Genomic DNA, 17,121 nt, shown 5'->3' with positions numbered 1-17,121 from the left:
TTAACTCGACACCTTGCCTTTCTCATCAAGGTCACCCTGCTGCCTGTCGCTGCAGAGAGGGGGAGACTGTCAGGTTGTGAATGGGAGGCTTTCACCTGTCACTACTTGTTTCCTTGCAGTGGTTTCTTACTCCTACAAAAACCATAGCAGTAATTTGATTTAGCACTGTGCAGCCTGTCCGTCAGCATAAAATAACAGCTGACAGAATTCAATTCAGACTCGATGTTCACTGTGATGGATTCATTGCTCAAACAAATTTGAAGAATCTGCTAATTGATTTTCATATTTTCCAGAAATGAATGTAAGCCAATAGCTGCCTGGAGTGGTAGAAAAAGTCCATACATTTTTTTAAACAGGGTTGCAGGTTTGCAGTGATGTAAGCTATACAAAATTTAGAGATGGACTTACACCATACCAGCATGAAATCTGAAAGAGTCTATGGTGTTGAGGCTGTGTATATGTGTGTGTGTGTGTGTGTGTGTTCCACTGCAGCTGACTTGCACCTCTTCAAACATGTAACTACACATCAAGCTAAGGTGGTGACGAGGATAACACATGGAGACTGCAAGGATTGTGTTTGCTCACCTTGGCTTCTTGTGTTTTTCTTTTACATTTGTTCAACTCTTGATAGTGAACACAATATCAAGCCAGTTAAAGATGCTCAGTAATCTGCTGCTTTTTAGTTTCTTCCTTTAACCATTTCATCTGCAAACCTTCTGCACATCGCTTTCCATCACAAATAGAATGAAAGTATGGAAACATGATTATCTTTGGTATTAATGATTGTACACCCTTTGTCTTCTATTCAGTAGTGAGACAATGCAGTTCCTTCCATTGTCTTGCTATATCACAAAGTGGATTGACACCATAATAAGGGCGTTTTCAGGCCTGTGCTGTTTAGTCCAATTGAATTTTCCACTTTGGTGCAATTTGTTTGGGAAGATCTGAACACAGCAATCATACTTGGGTGCAGACCAAAACAATTGTACCGAGACCCTTTGAGGAAGTGGTCTCAGTCCGGTCCCAAATGAACTCTATAGCGCTTTGTTTGTGGTGAGAAGGTGATCCAACCTCAATTTTAGCTAAATTAACAATCCATGCAGTTGCTTTTTGCAGTCTTGTTTGTCTCATTCAGTAACAATTTATAACAATATCCACTTTCTTCAGGTACGCTGTGCTAACCGTCCTTGGAGCTCAAGATGCCTGTACCATCGTATCCCCAACATGACCTCCTTAATTAGGATGTGTGGCAGGAAAAGGAACAAGTCCCAAGCAAACTCTGTTGTGTTTACTTCTCTAGAAGCTGTAGACTCTCTGCCCTCTGTGGAGTATCTGCGCTGCTGTCATATATTTAGCACCTAACTTCAAACCAAAGTGTCTTGCACCTTCAGTTGTAACTGGCAAAAGGAAAGTAACACTTGAGGCGATGTGAAAATTCTGTCTCTCTCATAAATGCACAGCGACACACAGTGCACTTCAGCGTGGCTCAGCGATGATGAATCACAACATACATATACACAGTAGACCTGCACACACATACAGAACAGTGTTTGAAGATTTTTTTTTCAGAGTGCTACATATCCTTTGGGAAGACAAGTGAAAACTACTGGAGCTACAAGTACTGGTTTTCTGTTTGTCACCTGTTTTGTTTGTGAATTTGACCAAAATAACAGCTTATTATGAAGATATACATGTATAAATAAATCATTTTATAAATCTGAGACTCTCCCTTATCATAAAGAAAACAAGTCACCTCAGATGATGGAGGCCTACAGTTCAAAGTCTCTATGTCAGAAGATGCGGGTGGCTTTCCTGCACAAGAGGATATGACTAATGTAGATTCATTTAGTGCACTTCAGTGCACTTCAGTGCACTTATGATGTATTTCCTTGCAATTCAGTTGTGTGAAAAGCATGTAGGCCTATATATGAAGTAATTGCTAGTTGCTCAAAATGATGATTATAATTAATGGCCTGTGTGGCCGTTTGGAAATGAAGTGATTTTAAGAAACTTATTTTTAGTGCCCATCCACACAGATCATCATCATCATCATCATCAGTCTGATCTAAAAAAAGTCACAGTAATGTAGGGTCTCTGTCACAGCAGAAAAATAAAGAAAACATTTTTTGATCAAAAATTAGTTTAAATTTTAATTTTAACTTTAATCCATTTACTAAATTAAACTGCTCAGATGAAGATGATAATTAATCATTTTGAATTCACTGATATTTGGAAATTATTACCTCAGTATAGTTAATCAGTATTTTGGATATACTGTGTGTCCTGGTCATGAGTAAGATTTGTAATTAGCTTTTGATAGTTCAGGGATCAATAGTTCTGTCCAACCTCTACTTGAATTAGTGGTTACTCGGCTGTGATAGGCCTTAGCACATTGGGTTTAAGGGAAATGTTCCTCCATTTCCTCTGAAGTTAATGAAGTGACGCCTGCGAGGTGGTTCAAGTAGCCCGACTAGAGCTTTTCTCAATCTAACGTATATCCAACGCACCCTTATGAACATGGCAGCGCATTTAAGTCGTCAGTGCTCTGCTGACACTTTGCTGCATAACTGCTGCCACATGCTTGCTTGCTGACATTACAGCTGCTGCTGCTGTTCATATAGCATTTTCAAAAGCTCCACCTCCACCCCAGCATCCACCTGTAGGCTCTGAGTCCATCTTCCTCTGGGGGGAGTAAGTATTGTTGCTCCACCATCCCTGCTATGTGAGATCAGAGCGACCAGGTCAGAACCTAGACTCCCAACACTAATGACTGACTGAACTATCATAATGTATATAATGAACACCCAGAAGAAAAGTTACAGTCAGCATCATTACAAAATGATAAGAAAATAAATACAAAAAAATAATTCTTTTGATTGGAAACACACTGAATATGGCTTCACGCTCAGAGAAGGTGCTTTGTATCGAAGCGTGACACCATATCGTCTCACACATTTTCATGTTAATGTTTTTTTCTTCACAAAATGTACGGTTAATGAAGTGCTTCAGCCATTATTAGCAAGTCTGGTTCGTTCGGCGTGCTGTTTGGGAGGAGGCGGTGGTTTTGAATTTCAGTTTGTTTACTATGTGTGAAAATATTCAGAGAGAAAACAGGCAAGGAGTCCACGTTGATTAAGATTTAATAGACCCAGAAAAAAAACATCTACATGTCATCACGGCTGTCATTTTGATTTGAAGTGCTAAAATGAAGCAGTATTTTTACATATTGTGATGAGGACACTTCCACTGACTTAGGATTGGACTCCTTTAACATGGCTCATGATGGACCCTAACCCTAAGCATCAAAATCAATGCAGCAGAAGCAGAGATATTGTCTTCTTTATTCCATGCATTTATATTCCCTGTCAAAACTTGGAACCTACATTACCCACAATGCAACTTGACAGCCGGCAGTCTGTTGGAGATTCGGGTGTATTATGCTAGTAGCCACTAATATAGCTAAGTTCAAACAAGTAGACTTCAGCTCCGACTGAATTTTATCAGACTTTGGGCAGCTCCCTCTTGAGACACAAAAGGCTTTATACTTTTTTTTTACCCAAAGACCTGAAAAGAGACTTTAATGTATAAAATTATTGACATTCTCCTTTAAGTAGTATGCACTAACTGGAACTTGCACACCTGCTGATCATCACACTAATGACCAGAGGCTCAACACATCCCTGAACAGTTGTGTATACAAGCTGCCACTAACTGCAAAAAATAATAATAGTAATGATAATTATTTGGGCAAATTGGCAGAGGGATATAGGAAATTACAGACACTATTTGCAGCTATTCTGGTCTAATTAGGGTATATTTTTACATAATCATATTGTATAGTGTGAAAATACAAACTAGTTTTTACCAGTAAGAGGTAGATCACGTCTTATAGTTATACAATTACACTGTGTTGGGACAATACTTGAATTTTTTCTGGTGAAATCAATATAAACTTTTTTAGTAATGCAAAAAGGAAGCAGAGCAAGTAGAACATTTTCTAAAAAGCTTGGTGATGGACCTTTTTCACTTCATCATATTTACATGCAGTATAATAATAGTTCATCATAAAGATACATGTTGTTATTTTGTCTACAGTGACGTCACACGGTTTCTGCATCTTTTTGGAGCCTCTTCAATAAGAGACGGCAAAGTTTCGTCTCCAAACTGAATTTCTTATTTTCATCTCACCCATGTCTTTCTGCCTCATTAGCAGACCTCATATGGTTCATCACATATTTCATTCAGTGTTGACTCAGTCATATCACACTGATTCATATGTTAATATGTTCCTGAGACGACCCCCCATGGCTCGCGCAGAGAGCTCAAGATATTCCTTCTTGCGCCATGCTCTGTTTGTCTTCTCCTTTCACAGCAACCAAACTCACCGTGAAAACTGAGCTTTATCATTCCTCCCACCCACCAGATTCTGTTGACCTATCTTGTTTTTTTTTTCAAGCTGTAGTAAAGGCATTTCTGGGATAAACAATCCATTGAAATGTCACCAGATTCCATGGAGTCCCAGAGAGCTGCGTCCCCCAGCCGGAGGGACTGGCATGTAGACATTAGACATTAAGCAGCATTTCATATCATATTATGGTGTGACAACAGCATCATACATCTCCAGCTTTCAGAAATGCCATTCTCAAATGGTGGGCTATGAAGCATATCATATTGATATTATATACTGTAGATCACAGCCTGAGTCCACAGGCAGCTGCAGGGAGCCACAGACGGTGTTGTGCTTTGTGTCAGCTGCACAAGTTTCATTCAAATCATTATGTGAATGTTACAGTGAGGCAGAGACAAAGGCACTTGACACTGTGTGCCTCTGATTTAAAGCTAAGCCTCTGCTGAGAAATTTACTTGCACATTTAATGAGACCTTGACGAAAGGCGGAAAAATATCGGACTTTTCTTCTCTTCTGTATTCTATTTCGAGTGTGTTCCCTCTGCCAGCATCCAGGACAGTCTAATATCAGGTTGCTTGTAAACAAAAGCTCTGTTTGCGTCCGTCTCTGCATTGTAAATGTGCCATCTGGAAGGAAAAGGGAATGCATTTTTCTCTAAGAATAGTTTTCATATGAGCTTATGTATGAATCACACAGAGATCTGGATCTTCTGAAGGACGGTGGTCCACCTGAAGTCTGCTGAACTTTCACCTCCTTCCCAAACCACATGGAGACAGATGCAGTGTCTCGATTCCATGCTACATACTTATTATACTGTATATGTGCTACAGTATGTACTAATCTATAAAGTACACTGTTTTTGCAGCATACTTAACAGGAAATGATACAATATGTACGCAGTCAGACATCAATCAAACTGCAATTTTAGAACACCATTCCCAATTACACTAAATACTAGTAAAACCTGCTTAAAATGATTATGTTTTATGGAATTAGGACGCAGTTAAAAACTAATAGTGTGTTCAGGTTCTCTATGTTAAGTTATAAAGTAAATATCAAAGTTTATCACCAGGAGTTTTATCATACATAGCTAATAAAATGGAAATATCAGTGAGAATCTGCTCTGCAAAAACATCCATCTTGTCACTTTGTCCTTCAGTCTTACAATTTTAATTCCAATTATCAAAAAAATCTACAACAGTGAAGCATTTTCAACCTGTTTTTGGTACAAATCATCAAATTTCAAGACATTTCTATTTTTTTTTCTTGTTTCTAGTGCAGAAATCTTCCTTAAAGCTTCTTTTCACTCATTTCTAAAAGATCCATGTAAAAATGTAATATGTGTTTGTATTTAATTTGTATTGGTAGTATTGAAATATTCTAAACAAGTGAAGACTTTTCACTTATTTAAAAGAAAAGTCTCAGTAATATTCAATCATTATTGGATGAAGATATTTTGCAGTGTGGAACAAGTTTCATGATACAAGTTATGGTGTTTCAGAAGAGGAATGACAACAAAAGGATAAAGGGTTGTTTGTAGCCACCGTAGGGTTTTACAAGGGTGAATGCATGGTAAGAATAAAAAATACCATTCATTTTACACCTGGAACTTACTAACTACAGGTTTGGCCCCTCATCCTCACTTACTGTTTGGACCATCATTTCTTTCCCTGGTATAAGAAGTAACCTCATGCTCAGTCCAGGAGGCACAGGGAAACTGGCAGATGTGTTTGTTTCCTACTGTTATATTGGCAGACTCTTCTGTCTGTGGATGGAAAACCACAGGTGTGCACTACACAGGGATATTTTGTCATCTGCTGTACTCATGGCAACAGAGACACTGGATCTCATGGTGTGATGGGCTCGTATAAACACTGTAATCCAAATAAGACCTTAACTGGGCGCTGTAAATAACACCGAATCCCATTTGTGCATGTAAATGTAGCTACTAAACTTTCTTCTACTAAACTTCTAACCCTTCCTTCTTTTTTGACACATTGGAAATGCTCACACTGCATTTTCTTCTTTGTTGTAAAGCAGATGTAGTGGTTAGATCAAATATGGGATCTCATACAGAGGAATTTAGGTAGAAAGCCGAAGCACCGTAGTAAGTGGATTACTCCAAAATTGACCCAGAATCTAAAAGTAAATTGATTTAACCTGCAGATTGTATTGTCAATTTTTAAGCCACAGAATTTTTTAAACTCAATGATTGGATTTTTCTTGCTCAAATGCACCTTAACTTCTCCCCTTAAGTTTTAATTGATTCAACCAGGAGAGTTGTGGAAATGCTCCAACTGTGAGTCAAGTAACATTGTCTAAACTGTTCAAAATGAACGTGGCTTATAGTTTCAGAACTGGGATCACCCCAAATAGCTTCTCCCAAATCACAACTCTGTTATCATTATAAACTGCGTACAAGCCACGTGAGAACTGAACTCCTGACAGTAACTGAGTACATTTACTCAAATGCTATAATTAAGTACAATTTTTAGGTACTTTACTTTTATTTTCATTTTATGCTACTTTATGCTTCCATTCCGCTACATTTCAGAGGGAAATATTTATATATATTATATACTTGTTACTCCACTACTTTTATTTGACAGCTTTTGTTACATTTCAGGATAAAAATTTACATTAAATAATAAATGATAAGCTTATGAAATACAAAAAAAAAAAAAAGCTAAAGATTAAACCTGTACTTCCCAAACTTTTTGGCTTGTAACCCCTGTGTGTAGTTGTAGTTCATTGTCATGTTACAGATGTTTGAGCTGTTAGCAGTTCCACCAAAGAGGTAAAACTTTCCAACATTTCACAATAAAGCAAAGTTTAGAGATAAGTCAAAAAAATTAACAGTAACTATTAGGGCTAGTCTTAACATATGACACAGACACAATCTAGTAATTCTGTTAGCAGTCTGCATCCTGTTCCAGAGTCTAAACCAAACATGGAGAGGCAGTATTGTGTTTTTTTTGCTCAACAAAGCTGGAATAAAGTTTCAGCAGCAGATTGAAGACTTCCCCCGACTTTGACCACCTTTAAATCCTGACATCCAAAACACGTCCCTTCTGCTGTTGGCTAAAATTCGAGCTCTCCACATCTACTTGTAGTTATTTTCTCTGTCTCTTACATTTCTGTGAGTCTTAATTTGTGTTTTATGCTGTATTACTTATTTAATGTCTTTTATGTGTTATGTAAAGAACTGCTACATAAATGTTTATTAGTTTCACATACTGCAACTGCGTCTGTGCTGTGTGGTGAAACACAATTTTTAACACTGTGCACAATAAAGTCACTAACTTACTAACTTGCCTTGCCTATATAGAGTATTTCTATTTTAGCATTGAGCTTGTTATTAGTCACCTAATTCCTGATGTACTCATAACTTAATTGCCTCACCTCAAGACAAAATCTAACAGCCTCACTGTCATAAAAATTATGATTACACTGTGTATGTGTGTTACTGTTTTACCTAGATCATGATGAATTGTTACTGTATTGTACTGCAACTCTGCAACATCAGCAGACTCATTAGCTGAGGTTAAAGGAAGTTCAGCATTATATTTGTAAAGAGGAAGGTGTATAAAAACTCATTGTAGGCGCCTTTTTCTTTGTAACCTCATCCTGTGTGTTGCACTGCGAAACGCTCCTTCTTGTACAAGAAAATAAATTCTGTTAAATTTTGATACTTCGGCTCCAGTCTCTATTGTTTAATGGTCATTACTAAGAAATTCACTCATGAGTATCTATTTTTCAGTGTTTAAAACATCCTTTTTGGTATTAATATTAATAGGAGTTTTTTTTTTTTATGTTAAGTCGATATCATCTCCATTGGCCCCTTCAGCCTGTTCTAACCCGATTCAGAGATACATGGATGTTAATGAGAAAATATCCAACAACAGAGATGTTTGACTTCCCCGCATGCAGCCTAATTCCTGCAGCAACATTTCATCTGACCTTCACGCACTTTATCTGTATTGTCCTTGAAGTCGGTTCGTTTCGCCCTCATACTGTCTCTGCCTGGCTGCAGCTTCATTGTCCTGAGCGAGTCTAAGTGGTTGGGGGTTGAGCTAGTTTCATCTTAGGTCACCTCGCCTCCATCCAAGGCTTCTGTTCCCTAAGAGAAACCATTGGATCCTGCAAAGAGCTGCCCTGGGGTTTTGATTAGTGCTGGCTCCGCCTTCACAGCATCTCCTGTAGGGGAGAGAACCAACCATGAGAATAAAAGCCCTGTCCAACACTGGCAACAATGAATATCATCAAAGAAACATGGACAGACTCAGAGAGCGAGAATGAATTTTTTCTCCTCATATAACCCCGAAGCTACAACCCTGATCGAAACGGTGACCATAATGCACAGACAGTTCATAATGCTGAAAAGCCAGTGGGCGGATTTTAAGCTGCAGGACTATTTCTAAAAGCCATGGTAGGGTGCCAATCATACTTACAGCTTTGAAAATCAGCTGAATTGCTATTTATAGAGGATAATAAACTGTCATGACCTGGTGCTTTGCTATATTTTCTTGGTTTTCAAGAGTTGGAAACACGTCGGGACTGCCAGACATCAGTAACTCAAAGGAGAACTTCATGTTTTACAGGCTTTACTGTATTTAAAGCAGCAGGGAGAAGACTCACAAGGAGACACCCCTCTATACAAACCATTATCAACCAGCATTATAACACAGATACAGGCTGCTGCTTTTATTGTAGCAGTTAGTAAGGATCAACCTCGTGCTCAAAGTGGAAAGAGTACCAAGTGGTAAGAAAGTCCTGTACCTGAAAAGTCAGAGGTTTCATCACTTCCTGGGTGAGGAGTTAGCAGGCTGGGGTCGATCCTTCTCCATCAAAAAGATTCTTATCTGTGTTTTCTCAGTGTTTAGTGCTTACCTTTAATTACTCTGATTGGTCTCACCTGCCTGTATGTCACAGAAAAAAAACCGATGCTGCTGGTCCAACATTGTCTCCTAAAACCTTCTTTCATACACAAATAATGTGCACTATGAAGTACATTTAGTAGGAAACATAACGATGGCCTATCTGAAAATGCACTTTTTTGAGAAAACTAAAGCGTTTTTTGGACTATATTATTATATTATGTGTTAACAATATCGACTAGATATTAATGCCTCGCAAAGTGCAGATAGGAGCTTTTGCACTTGTTGAAAGTTGGAAGAGGTTCTACAAAACGATGCTCTGAATTAAGTTAGTAATTAAAATTAAATTAAAAATAAGATTAAATTGGTTTTCAGGTAAAAAGATGTAGTAAATGTAATAGTTACTACATTGTAGTATACTAGAATCCTTAAATTCAGTGTATTTGCTTCCTGGTCCACTGGAAATGAATGTTCAGTGTAACTCACTCGTACTGTAGCCTCTCTACACACCCAGAGACTCTGCGTTGTGTTTTTGTTTTGTTGTGTGACTTTTATGTCACAACGAAGGGCGGGATTATCTTGCAGACAGACTGAATATGAGCAGCCTTCCTCGTTCTCATCGTCCAAAGTGAAAACCACCAATCAGAAAATTCTGCAGATAGGAGGTTTTGCGTTTTGACCATCGATAATGCTGTTCAGATTATGTTTTTTATCAACAGAACAAAGTCATACTATCATTCAGCATATTTGAAAAACTGGCAACTGAAGCATGTTTAGGGAACTGAAAGCACTTGTTTAATGTTAAGGAAAGATTGTGGTCTTTACGTATAGAAAAATTCTGACTTGAAGCCCGGGATGAGATTCAGTCCTAACCTGAAACAGATGTTTTAGTGGCCCAAATCTAACAAAACATGGAGCACACAACACAAACCCTGGTCTGTCAAAGTCCTGACGTCGCTGTATCAGGTCAATATGTACAGTATGTCTGTGTAAGTAATGTCCCTGCACTCTTGGGATACATTCCTGTATGTATAACTTTTGTCTTTTATATTTATACTGTATGTAGAATATGTAGAATATTCATCTCAATGTTTTTCTTTTATTTTTATACTCATATCTTGTTTTTATCTTGCTTCCTGCTGTTTTGATCACTTCCTGTAAAGCATATTTTAAATATTGCTATTTAAAGATGCTAAATGTTTATTATTATCATCATCATCATCCTAACTACTACTATCAGTGACAGTATTAGTAGTTTTAGTAAGAAACATTACTCTGATTGTCATTCATCTTCTGTGTAATGAACTGACTGTCAAACATCACCTTCCATTGGTGGTTTTATTCACTTCTGACTAACAATGTCTTCACTGACGTCTGCTGTAGATTAATTACTTTCTGGCTTATAATCTTTAAAATACAGATTGCTGTAGAGCCATTTCAAGTCCTTTATGTATTACAGTTGTGTGGCATTCGGAGGTCTGTTTCTGTAGCTTATCTATTAAGTAAATTAGATGCCAATGGTAAATAGTTTTAGTTTACAAATGACAAATGACCTGAGTGTGCAGGCTCTTTACAAAGCCACTGCACTGGGTAACACAAGATGATAAAGGAGGCTGTTCTTGAACGGTACCCAGCTTCTAAATGGCCAGCCTGGTCGAGTGCATCATGCCCATGTCAGGGAACAAACAAATAAGATGAAGTGCTCTCTCAAAGTCAGTGGAAAGGACAACCACACTGGCTCCCAACAAACAATGATAGATGAGCAATACATGATGGTGTGGGCAGAGAAACGGGGGAGCGTTCAATTAGTACAAGGAGAAATGGCAGTTTAACGGTACAGGGAGAGAAGCTGGCAGACATTAAGAAATGCCAAATTGAAAACGCATACATCTCAGATGGCTGACAACCTCATTCCCTTTTCTAAATTGGTCACAAATTTATGATTTTCCATAATTGTTCATGTTTTGACACCTCATATTTCAATCTTGAAAATGAATGAGAGAAAAGTACGCTCTGGGGATTTTTTAAAAAGAGTTTTGGGTGCTCCCATGTGAAAAACTTACTCTAAATGCTAAGAGGTTGAATTCAACCACACACTCCTCTCCCTCACCTCTCAACTTTGCCACTCGGCTGCAGGATTTGTGGCACACGGGAGGCTGCGAGCCAAGCTATTGTGAAGAGTTACACCTTCAAAAGCACCCTGAGCTGGACTCATGAATATTTATACACTGATTAGGTGCCTTGATTTATCAGGCTGCGACAGAAAGGAATGATGGGTCTTAAGCAGTTGAGGCACACACAAGAGACAAAGGTATGGCTCAGTTAATGCAGATCCTACACCTCACATAATAGGCTGTCCATTAGAGAGAAAATTTCAACTTCAGTCTTGGGGGGTTTTAGTTCACTGGCACAGTGATAATGCTGTATAGGACCAACGTGTACGTAAATGAAATACAATGCTCTCATTTTTATTTTCACTTGAATTTAAACTTTATATTATTTGTGTTTACACAGTTAAATCAAACCTGCTAAAACATCATAATTTCAAACATTAGCAATCAATGAATTCCTCAAAACTAAACTGTGAAACACTGTGTATTACTGTACTGTGCTCTATACACTGTTTCCTTTCACACTCATATTTACAACAGCAAATACATTTTCAAATGAACATAATGCCAGATTATGTTTTTAATCAACATAATTAGGAAACATTATTAATGACTGTGTCTGCAAAGTTGTATAATGTTCGTACTAAACAGATCTAAAAAGCGTTTAATCACAACTAATTTAATTTATTTTCCCAATAATATCCGCTCATAACATGATGAATGTTTTTATTAATTGAAACAATATCCTTTAACTTCCTGGAACTTGTTACATAAAAGTTAAACATGTAAAAGCATGACTACATAATTATAATAGAACTCGTTGTTATAATTGAACCTGCACCTCTGTTAGGCCATACTGGCCAGTGGTGCTTTGAGCTAAAAGCTAATGTCAGTATGCTAACATGCTCACAATCACAATGTTAACATGCTGATTAAGACCAACTATAGGTCTTCCTCGGGTAACACATGCACACATTTGCCTGAAGAAGACCTGTAGTTGGTCAAAACGCTGCAAATAAAATTAAAGGGAGCTTTGATATAGTGCGCTGATACAGCACCCATCCCACTGAGCTGTTGTGAGTGTACAGATGACTGACTTACAATGTACAAATTTTTAGCAGGGTAATGTTTTCCATGTTCATCATCTTAGTTTAGCATGTTAGCGTGCTGACATTTGCTAGCACACAACAAAAGGAAGATCCGTATACTCATAATGTGGTTGATAAAAAGTGATGAGGAGCCCAAATATCTCAGTGAAAGCAGCGCACCACATCCTGAAAGCTCTATAGCTTTTAGTGGTTCTAATGAACATGACGACAAAATTAGTGTGTAACCTGGCTCGGCTCTTTCAGAGGTAATTATTATTTACAAGGGCTAGTTCTGAAATTAGGTCCCATTCTTAGCTTTGACTTAATTTGTCATAGATTTCTGATTAAATATCATGCTCAACTCAATTTTTATTGTGACATGAATTTTCCGTGCCACTATGAGGAAATTATATTATAGAGTGAAAAATTCCAAGTAGGGAAGGAGGAGGTCTGGGTCAAGTGTTGCTCTGGATTGCATGGATATCCATTATTATTATTATTATTATTATTATTATTATTATTATTATTATTTATAACTAATGTATTTTGTCGTATTGACTCATTATAGCAGTATTAAGGGATGAATTTTGCTGTACATGTGTTTGATTTGTTTTCTGGCATTTTAAATCTTCCATATATGAGAAAATATTCTGATAAAGAAAAGATGGTAACCACTTTGGAGAGCATAAACAAACTGAAGAGGGATCAGTTGGTAGACTGTATTGATATTGAAATGGTTTCCATTAGCATGCAACATCATTGGAAAAGTACCCCAGGAGGAGTAGCAGTTTCGCTAGCAACAGCTAATGGGGATCCAAATAAATGAATGCATTTTTTTTAATTGGCCCTTTTATGGTGATTATACCATTACTCAAGGTTATCTTCAGAAGAGCTACTTTAATACATTTGCTTGAGTGGTTTTTAAGACAGCTATTGTCATTTGGGCTTGATGGATATTTAACTGAAGTAGACTAACAGCAGTTTTTCGTTGTACTAATGACGCTCTCTCCACCTTTAAACCTTTTTGATTGCAGGGTGAAGAAAGACATATTTTACAAATGAATAGATGTAACATCCTCTTTAAAAAAAGCTGCCTGTTTAGATCATGAACAAGCCCCAGTTAAAAAGGAAGATCTGGAGTCTCATAGTTTTTTTTCCAATACTTTGTAAAAGCTGCTTGATTACCCCCTGATCTATCCATGACCCCAATTGCATCGCTCGTTTTCTGCTGGCTTATTTACAACAGAGATATTTTTCTTCACACAGTCACTTACTTTTCTGTTAAAATATTTGCTTTTGGAGAGGCTCTATTTATCAGGCTGTTTTAAAATTCATGTTCTATGACAATGGATCTCAAAAGTGTATTTTTGACATGGCTAAACTTTTGCAAAAATGTGTGACATCAGATCAGATCAGATATACTTGCCAAATAAATGGGTCAGTGAAAGGGTACAAACACGATAAAAGCCTTACATTAAACATGAAATCTGTTTTTGGAGACTATCTTCACCAGAAATGTAACAGCATTTGTCATTTGTTCAAACACTCATATCTTCCTCATGTTTTCCTGACAAGCATGTGCTGTAATCATGCAAAAAATGAGTGTCAGAAGCAAAGGATGGAGGAGGCCGGGTGGATGATTTGGTAGTACGGGATTTTGAGTCCTGTGTTTGCATCCTTTCTCCTACCAACTGATAACACTGTTCTTTAATCAACTTTAACCAAGTAGTTAAAAACTTAATCAAATCTTAAATCAATGAAAGATCATACAGTTTTTGGAAGGCACTTATAAATGATGTCCTGCAAACATCGCAGGAATCAGATCAGAAAACGCTTATTTTGAAAGTCCAACATGCATTTTATAATATATATATATATATATATATGTATATATATATATGTATATATGTATATATTATAATTTAGGTTGGAGAAACTGTTACTTGAGTGAGATAATAATATATGGACGTAATGTAATCTATGATATTGGCTAGCATGTTAGCATGCTTGATTCTAACATATTGGACTCCAAGATGGTGGTCATTCGTTTCGAGAATTGCTCGCCAAGTGCATAAGCCAAAAAAGTTTTGATACCTCCTGATTTGGTGCTGTGTTGTGTGGCCCATTGCACATGCAAATGTTTTTTGCATTTCTCCGTCTCTTCCCATCTGCTCGGTCCCGCTCACCCCGGAGACTTTACTTTGGTATGACATCATGCACATAAAATAGCTTTTCTAGGCTGCGTGAACGTTTTACAAATATCAAACCTTGCACACCTAAATGTGTTTTTTGAGCTGTAAACTAAATTTTATGACTAAACTGTGATGAAACACATCAATGCTGGCGTTAATATTAACAAAACCAAATTCATACAAATCGGCATTTCATGGGTTGAAATGGCTCAATCTGTCATCTGCTGTTTAAAATCCAGGGCCAATGCTGATGTAAAGTTAACCGTTTGGGAGTTCTCCACATCATGAAATTTATATAAATGGTCCACCTCCCCCAGCCCCCAGCCTTGAGTGTGAGTCTGTGAAACCGCCCACGCTCATTTTCAAATATGTGGTGATGGAGACAGTTTTAGCTTCAGGACCTAACAGCAGCACTGACCTGCTTGAAGAAATCTCCCCATCTGTGACTGTCCGCAGGAGGTAATGCTGCTGGCAGGCACAAAAACAACAGAAATCCTCTTTGCATCCTCCTGTAGCTCTTTAACTCTCCGGCTGTCTGTTCCTGCAGTTATCAGATGGTAAAATCTTGTTTTAAAACGTTAAATTGCAGTCTAACCATGTAATCCTTACCGAACCTGTCCAATGCGGAGCAGCAGCAGATCGCAGCGGACCACAGTTCTACAGCTCTGCAGTGGACAGGTTCAGTAGCGGTGGAGCTCCGGACAAAATGTGAAGAGGTTTTCTGTTGTTTTTGTGGCTGCCAGCAGCATTTCCTCCCGCGGACAGTCACATACGGAGAGATTTCCACCAGCAGATCAGTACTGCTGTTAGCTGCTAAAGCCAAAACTGTCGTCATGTGAAAATAAACCAAGTTAAACACAGAAGGCTTCTTTAAAAATGACTTCTGGCTCATTTAAATTCTGTCACACTGTTTGTCTTCCTCTCACTATCATTATTATGATTACTATTATTATTATTATTATGATTATTATGATTATTATCATTTTTCTCTGGCCAGGGGATGTCACTGAAGAACTCCTGCCCTCCTGCCTCACACATCCATGCCCCATCCCCTCTCTCAGTTCCTTGTCCACTTTTTAGCATTTTTCGAAATTATGCAGTGGGTGCAGAGTAATAATTGACCTTGTTTGCCATCTTAAGTTTCCCATCAACAATTTTACAGACATTTATAATGATGGTCTATATTTTTGGCTGTAGGGTAGATTTAGTTGCAGTCGTGCACTGGAAGAAATTGTCCGCGTCAGAGTGGCAGCGATGTATCTAGCTGTCCTAATACATCCATGTGTCAGAGGTCAGCTGATCGGTCCACCACTTAAACTGAAATATCTCAACTATTAGATGAATCACTATGAATTTTTGCACAGACATTCATGATCCCCAGAGGATTCATGATCCCCCTGACTGTTCCTCTAGCACCACCATGAGGTTGACAATTGTGGTTTGGAGTCAAATGTCTTAACTACTATTGGATGGATCTCTAAAAATTTGGTACAGACATTAATGTCCCAATCAGGATGACATTAAATAACTTGATGATCCTCTGACCTGGTTTATGACTAAATACCTGCAAAACCGCATACCATGACATTCCCATCAGCCTCAGCTGTACTTTGTGCTTAGTGCTAATCAGAAAATGTTAGCATGCTAACTATACCTGCTAAACATCAATATGCTAACATCACAGAGATGCTAGCATGTCTGTAGACTCTTGTTTAAGACTGAAAAACTTCCACATTCAAATAAACTATCTCCATCTGTCAGAGGGGGCGATTGCCAACTTTGATCAACTCACACATCGATGCTTTCACTGTCATGTGGTCATGGTTTTGCTATTTGTGCAACTCTATAAACATGACAAAGTTAATTACAGTCAAACCGTGTTTGTGCTTTTGTGTAAATCAACAGGAAGTGATGGACAGAGGCAGAACCCCAGAGGTAAAATCACCAGATAACGCTAACATGTTTCCCTAAAGAGGAAGATGGTTCCTCTGCGTACGTCTGCTGAGAAAAGTAATCAAAGACCTCCGGCTCACCCCGACGTGCCGCTGTCCCTCACACACTTTCATCTGCCGTTTTGTTCTTCATTCATGTCGGCCTTCCTTCGCAGCCGCTTGAGTGACAGGTGAGATTAAACACCCTTTGAACTCTATCTGGTTATTGGAGGAGCAGTCTAAATTGAAGCAGTGTTATTTCATGCCGCCTTGCTGAGTCAGTGGGAAAGTGGGAGCAGGGGGTGGCACTTCTCTGAATGAATAAAGAGCTTTTCAGAGAGAAAGGTGTTGAGCCAGATCTCAAATGCATTATACAACAGTAATGAGAATTGTAAGGGGAAGAGAGGAAAATTAGATTAAAAATGTTTTGAACAGCAGTTCTGCTTTCGTTTAATCTCCTATAAAATATGACCTGAAAAATATGTTTTTCCTTCCAAGGGATTTGCAAGGTGAA

This window comes from Thunnus albacares, chromosome 8, assembly GCF_914725855.1.
Source record: "Thunnus albacares chromosome 8, fThuAlb1.1, whole genome shotgun sequence".
NCBI lineage: Eukaryota > Metazoa > Chordata > Actinopteri > Scombriformes > Scombridae > Thunnus > Thunnus albacares.
This window is presented reverse-complemented; position numbering follows the sequence as displayed.